At 39.0% G+C, this 20,672-nt stretch overlaps 1 long non-coding RNA gene across 3 annotated transcripts in view; it reads left to right on the forward strand.

The window, feature by feature from the left end:
• The window catches only part of LOC106944715 (uncharacterized), a 39,903-nt gene extending 23,873 nt beyond the window's left edge, over nt 1–16,030 (forward strand). For 2 of the 3 annotated variants that reach the window (XR_001424402.1, XR_001424404.1), the window contains exons 4-6: nt 3,577–3,663; nt 12,246–12,324; nt 14,228–16,030. This is a non-coding gene — a long non-coding RNA (uncharacterized LOC106944715). Of the gene's footprint in view, nt 1–3,576; nt 3,664–12,245; nt 12,336–14,227 lie in introns of all 3 variants that reach the window. The other variant, XR_001424403.1, reaches the window with a different exon arrangement.
• The last annotated feature ends 4,642 nt before the right edge of the window (nt 16,031–20,672 follow it).

Here is a 20,672-nt window from a genome sequence, read left to right on the forward strand (position 1 = left end):
TCTTCAAAAAGTTACCCAAGATATCTCAAATTCGCACAGTTCTCTGCTAAGTAGACAAAATGCTGAAGTATTCAATAAATTGGCATTTGTACTTGGTAACTACTACATTTAGTAGTAGGCTTATCTTTGCTTAAGCCTGTTTGTGAAAGCACAAATAATAAAACACTTTTTTAATAGCATTATTGTAACTGTAATAATCAGTATTTTAGAAGCATAAGAATAATTGTTACTTTTTTATTTTTAAATCAACTGCTTGAAACAGTTGAAACATAAAAAACTGTAGATCATTTGAAATTAATTTTCTGAACACTTCTAATGTTGACATTACCTTATTTGGAGCAGCATGACAGAAATAACGACCTATTAAAAAAAAAATAAGGTAAAGGTGACAAACATTAATGATTTTATTAAAGTTCTTCTGTTTTTGTGGAGCTTTAATACTAATTTCCTCATAAAGGCTGCCCATCTGTGGCTCTCTCAGAGGTCAGAGTAAAGTAAACATAATACTGAAGAATACAAAGATGATGTCACTGGGCTTTTTTTAGCCTTTGCACTTCAATACATTCTGGAGGAGAGTTTGCAGCAGCGTTCTGTCAGATATCTGGTTTCGCTCTGTGACTTGGCTGGGGCAATGAAGAGAAGAGAAGGAATATCAGGTTCCAGCTGGGAGCAGTGAGCATTGGGACAGATCTATTTACTTGGGGAAGGCAATTGATTGGGAGGAAAGGTGGTGAGGAGAGAAAGGAAGAAGAGCGGCGGAGGGGGCAAGGAGAGGAGGGTCGGGACATTATTGATCATGTGACTGCTCCTGCCATAACCTCCAATACGCTTTTGTGCTTTTATTGCACCTCCTTGCCAAATAAGACTGTTTCTTGTAAAAACAGGACAGAAAAACAACACAGGCTCGATGAATCGTTAACAGTCGCTTCGCCCATTATGATCAATTTTTTCCCCCGTTTTCATTAACATTTCGGCCTCAACAAAAGGTTATATCGCGTAGCGTGTCTGTACGAACAGGACCTGTCGATAATATCTATGCTTAAGATCATTTTAACGCAGAGCCGTCAAAAACAGCTGTCTCCTTGGGATGATTACCGACAGACGACATGTAAAAGCTTCTTGTTCAGTATTTAAGGGAAATTAAAAAACCTTTACCCTTTACACTGGCCTGTAAATATACTTCAGTTCTTTGCTGCCTTCGCTTGAAACAATAGGAGCACACAGTGCTAGGCCACATAAAAGCAGAGCAACACGAGCGCCGCCATCATGTGCATTGCACCTGTCAATGGGAAATAGCCAGTGAGATGGTGAGCTATGTAGTGCTTTCTGCATGGCATCCACTTTGTGTTGGATAGAGCGCATTAATTATTAACCGGCAGGAGTTGAAGCCATTATAAGAGAAAAACAGCGCCCTGCATCTGGACGCCTTCCTGATGCCCGTGTGTCAAACTCACGCCTTGGCCTGCTGCGCTCGCCCGGCCGCAGCCAGGCCTGCGTGTTACTACAAAAAGGTTTCTAACAGGTCAACTCAAGGTGGAGCAAAAAAAAAAAAAAAGTCTCTGCCGCAGGTTAATCACGTAAGATAGTCCGTCTGAAAACATTCAACTTAGCGGTAAGGAATCAATCTTTGCTCTTTATGTTTTACTCTTCTTTGTGTCTGTTGCGATTCAAGCTGAGAAGAAAACTGGCTGGGATGTGTTTTATAATCGAGGAGGGAAGTCTGGAGGTGAGCTGGGGCGGGGGGAAGTGGTTTGTCATTTTCAGTTCTCCCGTCCTCACCTCCACCTCGTCCCACCCAGATGGAGATTTTTCTGTTATTCACTCGGAGGTTATGGTTTTAGATTGAGGGCAAAGCCTGGGGACGGCTGTTTGTTTTGAAGGAATCCAATGTCAGTACAGCTGTAGCAGGACTAGGATTGTTTGCAGAGTTAATGGTAGTTTGATGATGTCATTCTCAGTGACCTGAAGAGAAATTGACCCCTGTTGTGTGACTGTTTCTAAAATGCCACCCTGCGCAATTATGGTTGGAGTGTCCCTGGGCTGTTGTATGTACGGTTTGTTTTATCTGAGACAGACCGCACACGTAAACACACACACACACGCACACACACGCATGAACACACAGGATATATACTTGCAGGTTGGTTTGCCGAAGCATACCTCCACATCTTGTGAAAGCGTATTTGTTGAATGTCAGCAGAAATTTTGTTTGTCGTGTTGAGTGTGAAATAATTTATTCATCTGGAGTGACTTGGAGCAGTTCGCCCTGAACATCTCATAGATTATTTCAGGTATTGACTCTTCTAGATGAATTATTTTAAAATAAACCAGGAAAAGAAGTGTGCATTTACACATGCAGTCACACAAATAGAAAACCCTGATTTAGCGCACAAAGAGCGAGTAACAGAAGAATAAAATTGCTTTCTACAGTCGGCATGCTTAGTCATTCTGACGAGTCTTTTGAAGTAGATCATTTAAAACATCTCCTGCTGACTGATTGTGTTAACTTTTATTAGTTTAATTGTCTGCCGTTGCGCTGCTACGAGAGAAACATCGTCGCTGAAATATTATGAAGAGTTTAAGACAAAGGGAACAAAAGGGGGGAAAGCACAGAGAGCAAATCTCCAGAGAGATGTATAATTCATGCTCACAACCGAGATTGTTTGGATCTCAGCGAATAGCATTTCATGCTACAAGAGGATCACTGTATCTTTGCTGAGTCCCAGTCTCAGTGGTTTTCAGGTTTGGATAGTCAAGTAGTTGGATTTTGCTCTTTAGGCTTGAGGCACTCAGACTTATTCTCTGAATCTTCACTTGAGGCAAAAAAAAAATATATACACACACACACACACACACACACACACACACAGCGGATTGCTAGGGGTCTTGGCCTTAAGTGCCTTGCCCAGGTGTGATAGAGGAAGAACTTTTTGTTACTCTTTCGATTGAGCCAGTCCCCCTCTGTGCTGCATTATCATGCCTGTTCTGTCACTTCACCCAGCTTTCCTATGTCTTCAATCTTTCTGTAGATTATCTCTTTGTCATTTGATCAGTTTTCTGCTTAAAATTTTTCATTATCTTTTAAAGTGGTAATCAAATGCAGTGCTTTCCATTACCAGGCAGTTCATGATTAGTAAAATAAACTAGTAAAACTTACAGTAAAATGGAGATTGACTCTTTCATTTTTTTTATTTTTTTATTTTTTTTTGTTTGTTTGCTTAATATTTAAACTTCAATCCAGAAGTTTCTAGAGATAGAAACAATGCTTCTGTGGATAGTTTAAAGTTTTAAACCTTCTGTCATGAAGGGAGGTTATTTGAAGTAGTTTTGGTTCTAAACACAGCTAAACTATATTCTGGGACTGGTAAATTGTCCAGTGGGGAACCAAACACTGACCTATATGTTGGGGGGGGGAAAAAAAACAAAAACATCTGAACTTGCATCAGTGAGGTTCAGGTTATGCTTATATTGCAACTTTTCAGCAAGAAAACCTGCTGTAGACGCAAAAAAAGAAAAAAAAAGTTATAAATGAAGTCATCTTTTTTTGAACTCATCCAATCAATTCTTTGTTCACAGAGTGAGTGTCACAAAAAAAAAAGGCAGCCAAACAACAAAGCCATCTTTCACTCTGAAGACGACAGCCACCTCAGTGAGATGAAGCAGGTAATTTTTGTTTAAATGTTTTCAGTCATTAGTGTTTTTTTTTTTTCTTTGCTATATTTGCTGAGGTAAATGTTTTTAAAGTAGGTATTTACTGGATGTTTTATGTTGAGAACAAACTGTGAGGCATCGCTGTACTCGTCGCCGCGTCATAAATTATACAAAAAGAGGGTTCCCGTGCGTGTGAAATGGCTTTGTTCACAGTTTGTGTCACATCAGTGCATGTTTAACTAGGCAAAACAAAAGCTACTCAATATTTTAGTGCGCAGAGACTCACAGAATGAAGAGACGTTGCTGCACGGCTGTTCTGTCTCCTCCTGTCTTGTCCCTCCCGTCTGGTGTCCTGCCGTCTCGGGTTTGCAGAAAATCATTTTCTCAGTAACTAGTACTCCAACCCAGTGTCTTCATGTGGGAATAGTTTCTACCCAGCAAAAACCAACAAGAACAAGGACTCTGTTCTATTTTTGTTATATGGAATATAAGTAAAAATAAAAAAAGAATATGTTCAAGAAAAGAAATGTGTTAAAAGAATGAAAAAAAAGCACCACATTAAAAGAAAGACACTGATAGAATTAAAAATGTAAATCTAAAAAAAAAAAGAGACATGACAAAAATGGTCTTATAGATTTTTTAGCTTCATGGGAAGTCTGTAACAAAAACTATGTTTTCAGTCCTGAACTGAAAGAGTTCCTGCACAGAGAATATAATAGAAACATTATAGAAATTCAGATGCTTCGAGACATGAAGATGAAAAGAAGCATCATAAATTTATAAAAGAAACAAAATTAAGAATAATATCCCACACAGTAAGGACAATATTATAGCACAGAAATAATGTGCATTTATCAGAAATAGTAAATGCTCATAAAGTGCATGTTTATTTATGCATTAGGACGACAGACTATTTACAATAATAAATAAATAAATGAAAGCCGTGTAAACAGAGATTTGCAATGCCACCAGAAATGTTATTAAAATTAGTGAAACTGCAGATAACAGATTGGATGTAAACCTATTTATGCTTGTAACACATATTGAGTGTGTTGAAAGTTGGAGATGATTGTAAAGTCTAACAGCTGCTAGGAGGAAGGACCTTCTACTACGCTGCTTTGTGTACTTAGGATGCAGTAGGAAATCCAGAAGTAGTTCCAGAGCCTACGACCACAGAAACTAAATGAATGAACGGGGCTCTGTAATGACCTCAGAAGACTACATGGTTCATACCTCACAAGCAACTGAGATGTATTATAGGTCATCACAATTCATTACCTTATAGACAAGTAATGAGGTTTTTTTTTATCCTTTTCAAGAAACAGGAAGTCAAAATGAGCAGTGATTTAAGGATGCATGTGATATGATTCATTTTCCCGATGATGGGCAAGAATGTGGTTATTTTCTTAGAAATTACAATAATCAAACCTTTTAACCTGCTAAATACAAAAGATTCCCTGATTAGAGAGCCTTCATTCTGACTAATGTTTCTCAGATAACTGTATGCTGACAGGCATAATTACATTTGTGTCTATAACAACCGGTTTCTAGCATGCTGTGCAGTTTTTAGCTCCTTTTAGTCTAGTTGAATCCTCATCTCTAATCTTACCTTTTCTGGGACCAAAACAAAACCTTTTCAGCATTGAGCTAAACGAAATTCTTGCTGATCCACTAATAGATATCGTGGACACACTGACTCAGTGACTGTAGAGGACTAAGGTCATGTTGTGACCCATTTATAAAGCTTTGAGTTATTGGCATCAGTATAGTATGTAGTTTCTGTGGTGGATAGTGTGAGTTAGATGTAGTAATTGACATTAAAATAAAAGTGACTCATGAACGAAGCCTTGAGGAACCCCATATGTGGTATTTGTTTACCTTGATTTACACATGAGACAAAGTTTCCTAGTTTGCGAAGTAACACAGTTGTGTTACATCTAGCCTTTACCTTCTATGTTAATTGTTCCTTTGGCTCCCACCAGTGAGTTTTAATAAACTTAAACTTAAATTTATTAAAATGTATAACCTATGGCTGTGTACCTTTCCTCTGAAAGAAACCATTGTTATTATAAGGAAAATACAGAGTAATGGAAATGTTCTAATACCTTATCTTACAGGTGTAGGTCTTGTTAGCAGCAAGTCATTTTGCATTCTTTGCAGAGGTTGTTTGTTTATCTATTTATTTATATTTGCTGCTTGCTGTGATCCCATCATATTCAGTTTTCGCATCTGTTCAAAGGTCTTAGTATCTTTTTTTCTCTCTCTCGGGTCAACAGCAGAGAAGATCTTAACTGCTCCCTACAATCCACTTAGTGTCCTTGCACTCGGGTTTGTCTGATTAGGCGTTGGCTAATTAGGTCTGACTTGCCGGGCTTTTAAGTCACTCGCCATCTTCCACGAGGTCTGGTTAAAAGTTGATGGATGGATGAGACATTAAGCGTCAAGATGGAGAAACGGGACTGATGGGAGTTCATGGCATAAGAGGACACCATCGAGGTTGCTCAGCATTTTTGCCATTATCCTTTCTGTGGCTGTCAATTATTCAGCAGCTCATGTAAATGACTCTTGTGGTGGAACTTTGGAACATAACAAAGTTTCAAATAACTTTGTCGACAGCAAAGTAGAATCGGAATGACAAGCGATTTACACGTACATTTATAACACTCTGCATCACAGCAAACGCAAGAAACTCTCAAGATCTTGAGATCTCATCACTGGCCGAGTCTTTTCACCGTCCTAACACGGGAACGCCATAGCGATGGACGAATCCAGCAGAAATCACCAGATGGATAAGCACCCAAAGCAGACATGTGAACCGGTGTGGAGGAGGGGAAGAAAAGTCGAGTTGTCAGATATTAATCGAGACATTTTAACTTTGTCATGAGAACATTTGCGAGCTTTAAGGCACACTACTGATGTTTAGCCTGAGGGTGTGACAGACAGGAATGAATGTTGTGCTAAGCAAAGCGTTTGATCTCCAGCATCACGGGAACGCAGGTATCAGAGAGAAGCTCATACCTCTAACAGCTGTTCAGACTCTCTCACAGGATTTGTTTTTTTTTTTTCTTTTCTTTTCTTTTTTTTTTGATTTTGGAGCAAATGGGCAAAGATTTCACTTTGAAGAACTCTCTCTTCTTCAGATCTCCCTAAAAAGTCACGCATTGTTCAGTCAGCGCTGCTCTTTAAAACAAGATAAACACATTTAAGTCAACAGGCTAAACATCACTCTCCAAAGACGGGCGTAAGTGTGTGTTAATAGGCCTCACAACACAATTACATGGCTTCCACATAATGGCACTCAAATCAATGAATGGATTCTGCCCCCTACTGTCAATGAGGAACACTACATCTATAATCAATTAGCATGTATTCAATGAGGAAAGATTGCACAGTGAACAATATTAATAAAAACATTACCATAATTATATTATTATTACCGTATTCCGATTCTTTACTAGGAGTACAGTTTCTGTGCAGGACTCAAAAAGCCAGCAATGATAAATTTAACATAAGGCATTGAAATATTATGTGATTGTCCAATTCATATTTATTTGGAGATTTGATGTGCTTGCAAGGAAAAGATATAAACTGAGCTTCCGTTTCAAACTTACTTCATTTATTTAATAAATATAAGCTGGAATAAGAATCAGGCCTCAACCTTCACTCCCTGTAAATTGCAGTGAACACAGCAGCCTCTTCTGGACAAACGGTAAAACAAGCAGAAAATGAAATAAATCTTGCAAATCAAAATGAAGCTGCAGTAAAAACGATCCAGAGAAAATGTAAAGAAATAAAGAATTTGATTGAAGTCATGACGGTGGGACCGATGTTTTAAAAAAGTTTAAAAGTGAGTCCAGAGATTGCAGTCGTGGATTCTTTGAGACATATAGGAAACAAATCCCCAAATGTCTGGCATTGCATCCCAGAAGATAACTGGCCTGCAAATTGGATAAAAAAAAAAAAAAAAAAAAAAAAAAATCATAATATTGCCTGTTGAAGCGTTAAAAAGTAATCCATGATCAATGCATCTGATTAGTTCGCCTTGACAGCACATTGGTGAGCTAATCAGGCCAAAGGGATCAATGGAGCAGTGGACATGCTGCCTCTCATTGCTTCTGTCTTTGAATAACTACAATGTAAATGGCTGGGTACTAAAAGAAGCCGTACTGAGACGCGTGCTAAAACTCTGCTGCATTGTTCACATGGGAATCTGTGCTTACGCCACGCCAGTTTTTAATCAATGAAATGTGGAATTTATTACACATCCCTCTCTTACTCTATTATCATCATATCCATCAGACCTGCTTTTTCTTTTTTTTTTCTTTTTTTATCCATTTCCAGATCATTTTCTATAGACTATAAACTTCCCAGCCCTTGTGGCAAGTCGTTGTGGTACAATCCGTACTGCTGCCTCTGTTTGCCTCCCTCTTTCACTGAGCTCTACAAGACCAGCAGATGTTGTGCATTGTTCCTCTCAAAGAGAAACTAATTGCTACACAAAAGGTGCTGGCGTGTCCTGTCGAGTATCTTTGTAAATGTTTTACAGCCGCAGCTCTATTGCTAGTTAAGTGGCTAATTATAAAAGGAGAACAAAAGCGTCTAATTAGGAGTGAAGACGGGGAGGAGGAGAAGGAGGAGACTTTTTCCCCCCACACACTTTTCTTTTACTCAGGGCAGCTGATACAATCAACTGAACGTAAATTAAAGTTCCCTGGTTCTTCTAAAGAGCAGTCTGCTTGTCGTTGAACTGAAAAATGCTCTATAGGTTTTTTCCTCCATCTAAAGCTGAGATTTCCATTAAGTATTTGATATTAACCTTAACTTTGTCTTATAGAAATTCCTAAAAACCTTAATTTATGTAAAATAAAAGTGCTCACGGTCTTGTAATATTGTCTCCAGATCATAATGGCTAGTATAAAATATAGTTAAACATTAATTATTCTGTCTTCTGCATGCATGTTTATACAGCATTTTACAATTGTACTGAGAAGATGGAACATCATGACATTATGCTCTGATATATTTTTGGATTGTCCGCCCATTAGGTTAGATAAATATAATATTTATATATAAACCACAGTAAAAATAAAGTAAAAAAATACACAAAAACAGAAAAAAACACAATAGAACTCTCAGAAAATAAAATAAAAATACTAATAATATGACTTTCCTATTGTTCATTAAGCAGAGCTACGTATTTCAGTTCTTCATCAGGTAATTTGAACTCTTTTGTTGAAGACTGCATTATTTTATCATGTTTTGAAAAGCATGAAAAACCCTGCTCTGATGTGTGCCTGTGTGGATTCCTTGTTTTGGCCCCTGCACTTATAAAAATGAGTCCCCTGGCCTGATGACGTGGTCAAGCTTCAGTATGCATCAGAGTGCCTGTGTGAGCCTGTCTGTGAGAAAACAGAGAGCCCTTGACACTCTGTCTTGACAAAGTTGGGTAATTAACGACAGCGCCTATTAAAGGGAGAATATTCAGCCAGTGATAAATGGCTTTAATAACAGGTCTCTGTTCTTGCTAACAGAGACAGATCCCGCCGCCACCGTCAGCCTGCCCACTAGATAAAACTACCCAGACTCCCATCTCAGCACCCTCTTCATCTTGCCTTTTCCCATCGGCAGTCTTGCTTCTGGTCCGTTTCCTCTATTTCTCTCTCTCTCTCTCTCTCTCTAACTTTCAAATTTTTTCCTCTCAGAACCTCCATCTTTCCTTCAGACTGCTCTGTGTCTACTGCAACTTTTGTTTACCTTTTCGGGGACGAGTCCCGCCAAACGTCTTTAATAGATTCAAACTGTGAAATATCCTCGTAGAACAAACAGACTCAAGCCCATCAGCCTACCTGCACGCATGGCGCCGCGTGTTCGTGTTTGTTCATGTTTGTCTTGTAAAACATCGTTAGCCTCTTTGTGTAAGGGCCATGCAAATTGGACAGTTAAGAAGCGCTCGGACCGATTTATGTTCCAGCGCAGCGTTTTAACAGGCCTGCGCTACTGCTTTATGTGCCCTGGTGGGGTTTAGGGCAGGGCCTGACCACGGGGGTCATATTCATCACAGCCTCGTATTGTGAGATGGGTCCAGATGTCTGTGCTCATTAGAACAGCACTGAGAGATTTAGAAGACAGAAATGGGATTGAGTTAAACAGCCTCTTTTCCATCCACAGGCATGATGGTTTCATGGTGTCTCAGAAGGAGTGATCAGTATGTGCAAAATAAAAAAAAAAATTAAAAAAAAACATGTACGTAAAATTTAAGATCACGTATCCTGGTGAACTAATTTTCAAACGGACAAGTCAAGTGCAGCATTGTCACTGATGATGCTTCCTGTTACCCTCCTTAGTTTTGTTGACCTGCAAGTCTTGCACTGAATTCTGTTTGCAAACAGCTTTTCCTGGAAACCCATCTCCGGATGTGGAAAAAAAAAAGACTGAGCCCGTTTTGTTGTAATTTTATCAGATTTTTCACTGCAAAACACATGCAGCTGGAGAAATAATAATCTTTATGTACTGTGAAAAATACCTCTTCGCAATAGGTCTGTGTAACAAGAGCAATGTGTGTTTTTAAAGACGGTTATCACATAGAAGCCAAAAATATTTTTGAGGTGGCATGTCAAACCCAAAAGATTATTTGTGTTTTATTAAGGAAGTAAGTTGCTAGTTCAGAACTTGAATTTTTAGGTTTTATTAAAAATCATATTTAAAAAAAAAAAACTAATGAAGCAACTTAATGATCTATTGATTTCAAGTACATGCAATCACACCCTGTAAAAAATCATCTTATAGATAGACAGACAGACCCACTTTGCATGAGGAGGGCCTTCCCCCTCCAGATTTTTGCTCTCTCTTGCAGGACCAAAAGCAGTGAGTCCATTAAATTCACATGAGAATCTAATTAGGGACCCCCACTAAGCAGCCGACTTGGAGGTAGCATTCATTGGGGAGCAGCTCTGCCAAGACCCTGACACCCAGAGAGCATGACCAAGGAGTCGCTCTGTGACTGACTTAGACCCCTGCTTCCTTGAAGTCACGGATATTCAGAGCTGATTGCTCTCATTAAACTTGTTATAGTGCTATAATTATAATAGTTTGCCTGCAAAAAAATTGATGACTGAGTGTGTGGTTACTCTGCGCACGACAACTTTGGGTGACCTTCTAATGGGTGTTTCAGCTTTGTGGACGTACACTCTGGCAAACAGAAAACTACACACCACACCAATTGTAGGCGTGTACACATTTGAAGCATGACTATAACAAGAGGTCAATTTGTTCATTTATTCTGAATCCAAGAAGGAAAAGCGACATGGCTGGATCTTGTGTTATAATTAGGTGGATAATAGCAGTGAGTGAATTATTGCGCTCTTGTTATTTGAGTCTGTCCTCTGCTGCTCGTCAGATGAGACATCCATGTGACCATAATTCTTATTCTGGCAGCAGCACAGTGACTGATATTGTTTAAATTACACCTCCTTGGGCAAAGCATTTGGAAATGCTTTGCAGATGGGAATTCATCACAAAATGTCAAGGAGAAAATGAGGGGCATCAGAGCTTGATTGCTCTAGCAAAAAAAAAAAAAAAAAGTGTTATTTTCTAAAAGGAAGTGAATGATGTTATTGGAAACAGTCATCACACAAGAAAGACAGTAAAAAAAGGAATATGTTATGCGTAAAAGATGACTCAAAGCGAGCTTATGGTGGATGTTATCCGACTGGCAAACGGAAAATGAAAACTGACTTCTATCAAGTAAGGAGAGTAAATGTAATCTAATGTAAAATGTTTTCAGATCCTTTAAGTTCTTTCTCCTTTCTCACGTTTCAACTGTCGTGACAATTTCGACCCAAAGCAAGTTTTGACTGCTCTGTCTTAACCAATAATGTGAACACGTATTTAAGAGCATTTTCTTTTCAGTTGTGTTCAGGATTTGTTAAAATTATATCTAATTAAATGTATAAAAGTGAGAAACATGTTAAAAAAAAAAGGTGTAAAACCAAAAAAGTGAGCAAAAGGCAATCAATAACACAGGCCCTGAAGCACAACACAGTGTTTAGGGCCAGAGGACAGTTGTTATAACAAATTCTTCATTACAGATTTAAACTATTAAATTTAAACTTAAGTGGGAATTTGTCTTGTGAGGAGGAGGAGAAAGTTTTGAGAAAATATTGCCTGACAGCACTAGCTTGGACCCCACATAGAGATTTGATGTGCTGTAGTTCACTGTGGTGGAGAAAAAGCACAAAAACTGTGACAAAAGCTGCCATTCAAAACACAGAAAGTTTACCTCCACTGAGTTTCCTCCCCTTATCTTGCATAGATTATTTTTTCATAGATGCTATTTCACCATAATCCAGTTAAGAACAGCTATAGAAAGTGGCAGAAAAGCACAGTGTTGGACATAAAGCAAATAATTGCTCCTGGAAAAAAAATATTTATTGAGTTTGAGATTGAGCTCAACCAATATTTTTTTTTTCCTCTTTTTTTCAGTGTTCATTGTTAACCTCATCTATTTATGTTGTGCACTGCTGTGTTTTGTTACTTAAAGATTAAACTGTTTTCCCTTTTTTATTTTTTTTTTTTTTTTTTTTTTTTTCAATCAGACTGTGTCCGTAAACAATAGAGCGGTCCCCGACGTGGAATGGGATACTCCTTTGGGAAGTCATTTGTCACCATTTCCCAGTAAGTTAAAGGTATCAGTGTCAATTTACCCACATACTGTATGTTCTATAAACAGCTGCAAAAAATGTCAAAATAAACTGGATTTTTTTTATGTTTCTTAAGGAAAGAATAAGAGCAGTGACAAACACAATACAGTAGAATACACTGACATTACGAATACACCATAGTGATTGATAACATACTATATAGCAAGTTCTTATTTGTGCCTTTAATGCTGGGAAAAATAAATAGTTTTGAGTGTAGATTCTCACAGCAGCTTTGTTCTGTTGGGTGTCCATGGATCATTTCTGTTTAAAGGGACAGCCTAATCACAGTTTCTCCATCACAAAAACAAATTGTGAAACAGCAGTTCCCGTACACATTAAGAATTCATCCAATGTCTAGTCTTTTATCCCAATCACTTCCAAAAACAAAAGAGATTGACGTAATTTAGCTTCAATTCGAGCTGCTTGACGAACACTGCTCTAAAGCCCTACTGCTCTCATTCTTGCCTCTCTCCTTTGCCGTGACGGCTTTGGCCTTTAAGCTTAGCACTGTTATCACAGGAGCTTCACATTTTAACAGGCACTTCATTGCCATCATCTTGCCGAGTGCTCTCCGTCACAATGACCGACAGCTGTTTTGACACATTTTGCCGCAGACACGAGGTTGCAGGCCTCACTTCCAATAACGCAACACGAAAGAATGTCAGAGACTCCATTTAACTTTATTAGTTTTAAAGCCAGTGGCTACAGCTTTTCTTTATGGCCTACTTTCTTGAGCACCTTACAGTGAGATACTGCTGTCTAAACTGTATTATATGTTATAAACTTCCACAAGTACACCGCACCGGCTATATGGGAATATAAAGCACACATTCACTTTTTATGGCACGCGATTCAATGGGAAATCTTGTGTTGATAGTGTTCTATGGGCTATTGTGGGCTTCCACAAATGGGTCTTGGTGAAATATCCGTCCGTCTCTTACACAATCAGCGTCTCGTGCTCAACTTTGAAATGACAGTATTTTGTACACATGCCTCTGTTGCAGAGCAACACCTCATAATAACTGAACTGTAACCCCACATTTCCGGTTAATAAGATGTGATTCTGCGCCTTTAAGTTTCTAATGCTGTTTACAACCATAATGTACCTGAATTCAATGTGAAATGATAGAATTCAGATTTTCTTTTTATTAACAAAAATCGTTCACTGGTGGAACGGTAGGGCCATATGACTGGATGGTGTATATTTTTGACAATAATCTTATTCCTCTGGTCCTTTACGCATTTTATAATTCTGTGTCAACCTGACGAGAGTGTCTCAGTATCGCCCACTGACCCCTAAAGACCTCTGCAATAGTCAGAAACCAAGGCAAAACTGGACTATGAAATATAATCCCTTTAAAACAATCACAACAAAATACTACAAAGCGGACTTTATCCAATTTCAGCCACGCATTAAACATTTTTGCAGCGACTGGAACTCGGTTTCCGAAAGTGCCCAAAATGAATTACATTATGGATTATCATGTAATTATGGATCTTTCCAAAGACTGATAGGGCCGGAAAATTGAGTTCTGAATATTTCATAATGTACGGCACCATCTTTGTAGAGGAAATTATTTAGGGATAGCACGCTCATTTGCAGAATGGATAAAGGTTCATTGCGAGTCACCAGAGTGCTGTAATTGGAAAGCTGCCGTGATTCAAAGGAATTACTCAAAGATGAGCATGTCTACTCAATAACTGCAAAATCAGTGTGCCGTTAATACTCAGTCACACGCCCCCCAAAAAATGCTGAAATGATGGCAAAACCTACTGTGCTGCTGCCGTGTGCTTGTTCTTTTAATTGTACCATAGATTGTGCAAATATGACACGTAAACAAATGTGATTAATGTGCATTTTGTGTCTTTTTCTACAGATGAGACCAGAGCCTTTCCATCATCGCCACTTCAAGCTTCTACACCACGCCTTAAAGTCATGTGATTTAAACCTGAACACTGAATGAAATAATTCACTCGGAGGAAACAGGTTACGTTTTTACAGCGATAATATCAACGGTAAAAACTGCGGACTAATTTAGTACATCATTTGACCCACTGTCGTCTGTTTAACAAATCTTAAAGATTAATAAATTGCACACTTCCTTGAACTGTTTGAAGTTCAGAAGAAGGATTTCCGTTGTGTCTGGAAAACATGAACAAACAGTTTTGAGAAATGTCTTCTTTAAAAGGCGAATCCAAATGTCAGAGAGACAGATACACAGAGAGCACTGCCTTCTGGGCGTCGAGCAGAAAAAACTTCAGAATAATGTTTTTTCCCAGTTGGAGCGAACTGCAATTACCCATCATCAAACATACAAAGCAGAGTGTTTGCACTCTCATAGCCTGGAGAGGAACATGGTCACTGTTTGCAAAATCACACAAAGGAGACTCAGGAAAAGCAATGTAGGAGTGTTATTGAGATCAGATTTACTGAATTTATGTCGCTGTGATTAGTCGGATAATAAAATCCACTGACAACTTATTTATAAACTACTGTGTATAAAGGAGTAGTTCCAAATTCTGAGGTTAAATTTGGTAAACATTATGTTGGAAGTGACACAAAGTGAGATATGAACGTTTTTTTTTTTCATCTTTATGCATTTTTTTAGACAAAGAATGGCTCAAAAGTAACATGAATAAAATGAAACATTTCATGCTGTTATATTTATGTTTTATCTGATTCATGACACAACAGAGGAATATGTGCAACGCTGTAATTAAACAAGAGGGAAAATATTGAGATTATTTTTTTAGGTTCATGAAAATACTGACATAAACTTTTTATTCCCAGCTTCTCTAAGAAGTCGACATAAAGGCTGAACTTTAGCCGGTGCCGTAGCACAGAGCTGCACCCTGCTTGACTGTTTTGTCAGCTTTTTTTTTAAATTTTTTTTATGAAAAACGGGTTCACAAATCCAATATTTTATAAGCCCATGTAACTTTGAAGTGTTTTAATTCATTGGACTTTTGTGTATGCAACCAACAAACAATTTGAAAACATTCATATCATAGCACCACCTTTAATTTAACCCTTGATTGTAAGCATGTTAAACTCAACAGCAGTGAGCCTCAAGTGCACGCTGCATACCTACTTATTTGTTTTTGACATTTTTCTTTTAATGTCTTACGTTGCCACGTACAGGAGGCCTGGCTAAATGCTGACTGTGTTCTTGATAAACATTTTTGAAAGGACAAATAAATAAATTATTTTAGAAAAACTCTCCAGAAAGGAGTTTGTGTGCCTAGACATTGATGCTTCAGTCTTGAGCTGTGAAACAAGTCTGAATGTTTGTACCTGTTTTTAAAATATAAATGTAAAATGTCATGTCTGAGTATTGGTAAATGACACATCAGAATAGCTATCACTGCTGGTGTGACAATGTTTCAGTTGGTTTATTTATTGGTTTTTAATCTTTCTGTATTACCTGTATTTGAGAGCCTCATATTTTTCTGCATTTTTTTTAAGTACTGGTCAGCAAGGATTCAAATTTAAAAAGTTCTAATGTTCACAGCTCTTTCCATATAAGTCTGAGCACTAATCTGGAATAACAAATGAGTTCAATATTGCACCAGTGATAATGTTTGTTTTTGTTGTTTTTTTCCTAACTTGTGAAACAGTGATCTCATCTGGATTTACATCACAGCCGTCTGTCTGTAGTTTCATAAAGTACTTGTCATGACTTTTTATGTTTGTCCTTCATAAAAGTAATGCAGTTTAGGAAATATGATGCATCTTTGAATAATTCGCCATTTAAGGGACTTTGCACTGTGCACACTTATTTCTTTTGTTAGCTGGAAGTAAACAAGTTAATCTGCTTAAAATTTGTTAGATCACTTTATGAATAAATGATGAAAATCCTGTATATTTATCCTGAATCAGTTGGAAAGGGTTCAATCTGAATTCGGAGGCCATTTCTCTGGAAAAGGGCAAATCTCTGGGCTTGACGTATCAAAGAAATTGCACAGCATCGTAAATCGCATGCGAGTGTTGATATAGGTTCACTTGTGTTTGGGTGAGTTTTTCGACTCCGCTACTAGCAGGGGCTCGCAGCTCTCACCCTGAAGACCACAGAGATGAAGCAGGTTTAACAGCAAGCCCTGTTTGGCTTTACGTTTTACGCGCCCGGTGAACGTCAGTCTCATGAATAATCAAAACAAGATCAAAGTTTTCGTTGGACCACAGTTTGTTTTGAAGTTTGTTTGTAGGAAACGACTTCCCGGTACTTCTCAGCGGGATTCAGGCAAAGTGGGTGATTCAATCAGTCCGTCAGTGCAGGTAAGTTGTTTATAGGAAAGCAGAAAATGTGAAATGTAAAAAAAAATAAAAAAAAAACAGAAAGAAACTAAAGCACAGTAAGTGGAATTACAGTTGAAGTAAAGACAGGAGTGAAGGTGATGAAATTAAGACTCGACTTTGCACTTTGTGTTCCTGCTGCCCCAGCTCATCTTCATCACCGTGTAGGACCTCAACAGGACGGACTAATCTTAGCTCCTCACCTCGAGGCCACTTTCAACCTACAGGGTTTTCAGGTGTCTCGTCAGTCCAGCAGAGAACCATCCGGGATGTTCTCTTAACATGCAAATGAGACGAGAACAAATGTCCCTGTCACTTGTGGGGCTCCTTGTCCCAAAGTGTTTAACACTCCTCCTCTTAACCCTCCCTGCCCTAGCAGCTTCAAAAAAAAACCCTTCTGTACCTCATTCACTCTTTTTTTTTCCTCCCTTCCCTCTTATGTTCTCTAAATGAGCTCTCCAACTCCACTTCTTTCTCACAATTCAATTTTACAAGGCCATTATCCCGGGTGTAATGTGGAGGTTAAATATATCGGGGCAGACATTATGTGAAAATAATTAGTGCTAATGAATAATGCACTCATTCAGCTGATGAAGGATGGTTGTCAGGGTAATAGACTGGGAGGGAGGGGCCTCTATGACAAATGAAATTAAAATATTTAAGTACTGTTTTATGGTCTTGCGAGGCCCTCACACTCTTTTTTTTTTTTGTCTTTTGCTCTCCACATGGAGCAACCCTGCCTCTGAAATGTGAGCCAGTAGTTGTGCCATAACCCATCTGCAACTTCTGCTTCACCAAAGATATTTTACAGTACTTTACTCTGCACCATCCCTGCTCCCATAATCACTTTGAGTGCAGCATGTGCACAGATCTTACTGACAGCCATTGTCTGGCTCCTCGATTATATTTCGCTTCTTTTATTTAGAACCGCTGCACTCATTCGGCCTTTAACTGTTTCATTCTGCAGCCATAATGTGACAATGAAGGATGCAGGTTCTAAATTGCCCAGTTTACAGCACCCTTCCAGCCAATTGGCCTCCCTAAGATCAATAATGGCAAACCAAGCACTCTGTGACTGATAAATGGTAATGCATCGACACCGTTTCATTAGGAATGATGGTTGGAGGAGGAGGGCAAGAGGAAGTGCCTTTGACAGGAGCAGAAATCCCCACAACCAAAAGTACAGTGTTTTCTTTTTTGCTATAAAGAAAACTGTTTGACCTAATGAGATTTAAAACTGGTAAAATGCCAAAATGTGACTGTGAAGCCACTGGAGATGATGTCGCAAAGCCCCTGATGCTGTGGTTTAATCAACATAAGGTGTGAGTAAAGAAATAAAAGCAAAAGGTCCTTTTATGGATTCTGTCCATCTTCTTGCTCTGATAATGTCACTTATATCTTCTGGTTGCAGTTTTGTAGAGTTTTATTCCATCAACTCTTTCTAGTGAGTGATAAAAACATAATTTAACAAGCTCCTGTTGCTATTTTGCTCTCTCTTTGTGCTGCATATGTTTTGTACTTTGGCTTACACCAACATAAAGCAGTCATGTGAACAGTGGAGAGAAATTTTGGATGGGCACCTATAAACATTACGGGAGCAGAGTGTGAAATTAGATCCATGAAAAGTAAAATATGAAGTTTTAATTTGGCTTGAACATCACATTCTTTGATAATAACACAGCACCTGTATGAATAACCCTTACAAGACTCACAGTCAGAGCTACACTGGGATGGTTTAGGTCAGTGGTCTCAAACTGCAGTCACATGCATGCACAGGAAGAACAAGCAAACCTCATTCAGAAAAACCCTGGCATTTATTCAAACCAAGGACTTTGTTGTAAGGTTGTAAAATTTGTCCTTATCCTGCTGGGTAACGGTGGGGTTGCATGTCTCCAGTAGTCATTGGGTGACAGGTGGAGTACACCCTCGACAGATCGCCACTGTATTGCAGGGCAACTTTCAGACTAGGACTTGAATCCATTACCTTCTTGCTGCAAGTCAACAGAGTCACCAACTCTACAGACTCGCAACTTTTACACGACATCTGCAGGGAGACATTCAAATTGGATTGGAGATTATTGCAAATGCCTTTAAACTTGAACTAAGTTCAGTTTTCACAGGACAATGGCAAACTGTTCACACACACACACACACACAAAAAAAAAAAAAACCGCCATAAAGAGCTAAAGAGTGCTTTTCTTTCCCTGAGGCTCAGCAGAAACCATCGCACTCACGCAAGCCTTACTACCTTCTTTTATTAATCTCATATTTTCTAGATTGGTGCCTCGTACATTTGACTTGCAAAACAGACCTAATTATCGTGGGCCAGCAGTGTACAAGCCACACATCAAACAGTAAGTTACAGTACAGTAAAAGCTTGTGTGATCCCAATCACATCCCCTCTCCCTTTTCCTGTCCTCCCCTTGCTGGCACGCGCCAGAAACACTGATTATAACAGGAACATTATGTGGGAATTACAGCGAAACAATTTACACTTAATGTAGCAAGTCGTATGAACAGGGAGGAGAGATGGACAAAGATATAGCTGTATCAATAATGCATGCTTTAATTAAGCAGCTGGGAATGCACAGAGCACGATCAAGGCATGGGGAAAGACGGACAATGAAAGAATAGTCGGAGAAGGAGTTGGGAGAAAGAAAAGGAAAAGGAACTAAGAATAAAAGCGAGTGACAGAGAAAATGTAAAACGGAGCAGAGGGTGAGGAGACGAGAAGGAGGATGAGGAGGAGGGAGAAAGATCAGAATATGTTTCTGTGGGCTTGTCGCGCGCACCGTGATTCATGGGCAGTAAATATGCAAAGCCTGATGGCCATAAGGCAATCAGAGGAGCTCCACTCATCTACATGTTGCATAGTGGGCCATAATCCATCTGAGGGGCAAGGAATAATGATACCAGGAAGCAGGAATAAGAGCAGGGTCTGTTTATTACCTCAGACGGATCCATAATGCATACAGATGTGCAGAAGGCACAGCAGCCTGCAGCCAGAGGACTCTATTGAGAAGAAAAGACAGTAATATTGTTTTTAGTGTAATGAAAGGCAATCTGATTTAAGCACCTATTAAGGCAAATAAGTCTGCTGTCATATAAAGTTTTAAAATAAGCACTGGAGCTATGGCCATGAAAGATTGGACAATAGTTGCATTAAAAGAGAGGGAAGAGCTCACCGATAAATAATACGGGCGCTGCATGTGAAATCAGGCTCATGAAAAGTAAAATGCGAAGTTTTAATTTGGTCCAGAAACACATCACCTGTATGAATAAAACCCACGTGGCGAAATAAAGGCCTCACTTCTCGCCGTCATTGTGTTTACTCTTGCTTATTTGCAAAGCAACACAGGCTTACCACCCATGCCCCCCTGATCCCCACCAACCCCCTCGCAAGGCGACATCAGCACAGGGATTTTTCTAGTGCCTGAGTAAGTAATAAATTGTGTTGAACATTGATAAACTAATGCAATTACCTGCAGGGCAAGAGAGTCAGCTAATTTAAAGATACCAGGTTTGTTCATGTGGTGGGAGGCTCCTGAATAGGACCCCAGGGTGAGAGATGGCGCCTTTATTACATTTGAGAGGTCAGCGTGGTAGCACTGTATTAGGATTGATCTTTTGATCCCTGCTTGGAACGCCCCCTATACACATTCACACGCGCATAAACACGCACACACTCACTGTAGCACCCCATCTGGTCTGTGAAAACAATAACAATAACAAAAAAAAAAAAAAAACAGCTTATCTGGCGTAAAGGGTTAACTCTGCCAGGCAGGCAGCCTAATTGAGCACCACACATCTCAGCTACACAGCAGAAACAGCAACCTGGAGGGTTGTAACAAGCCAGGCGTGACTTATTCACATAATAAACCAAGCAGATATCTAAATGAGCCATTGAGCTAGCCAAAGGGAGAGAGGCCATTAGGCGGCCCGGACCATGGGTACATATTTGTATATCTACAATTGCCCTATCATTTGCATAAGGGGCTGCCTACAGAAATGTTAGATGGTTCTCATAC

This window comes from Poecilia latipinna, unplaced genomic scaffold (genome assembly GCF_001443285.1).
Source record: "Poecilia latipinna isolate Pla-1442-1.1 unplaced genomic scaffold, P_latipinna-1.0 Scaffold110, whole genome shotgun sequence".
Classification (NCBI taxonomy): Eukaryota; Metazoa; Chordata; class Actinopteri; order Cyprinodontiformes; family Poeciliidae; genus Poecilia; species Poecilia latipinna.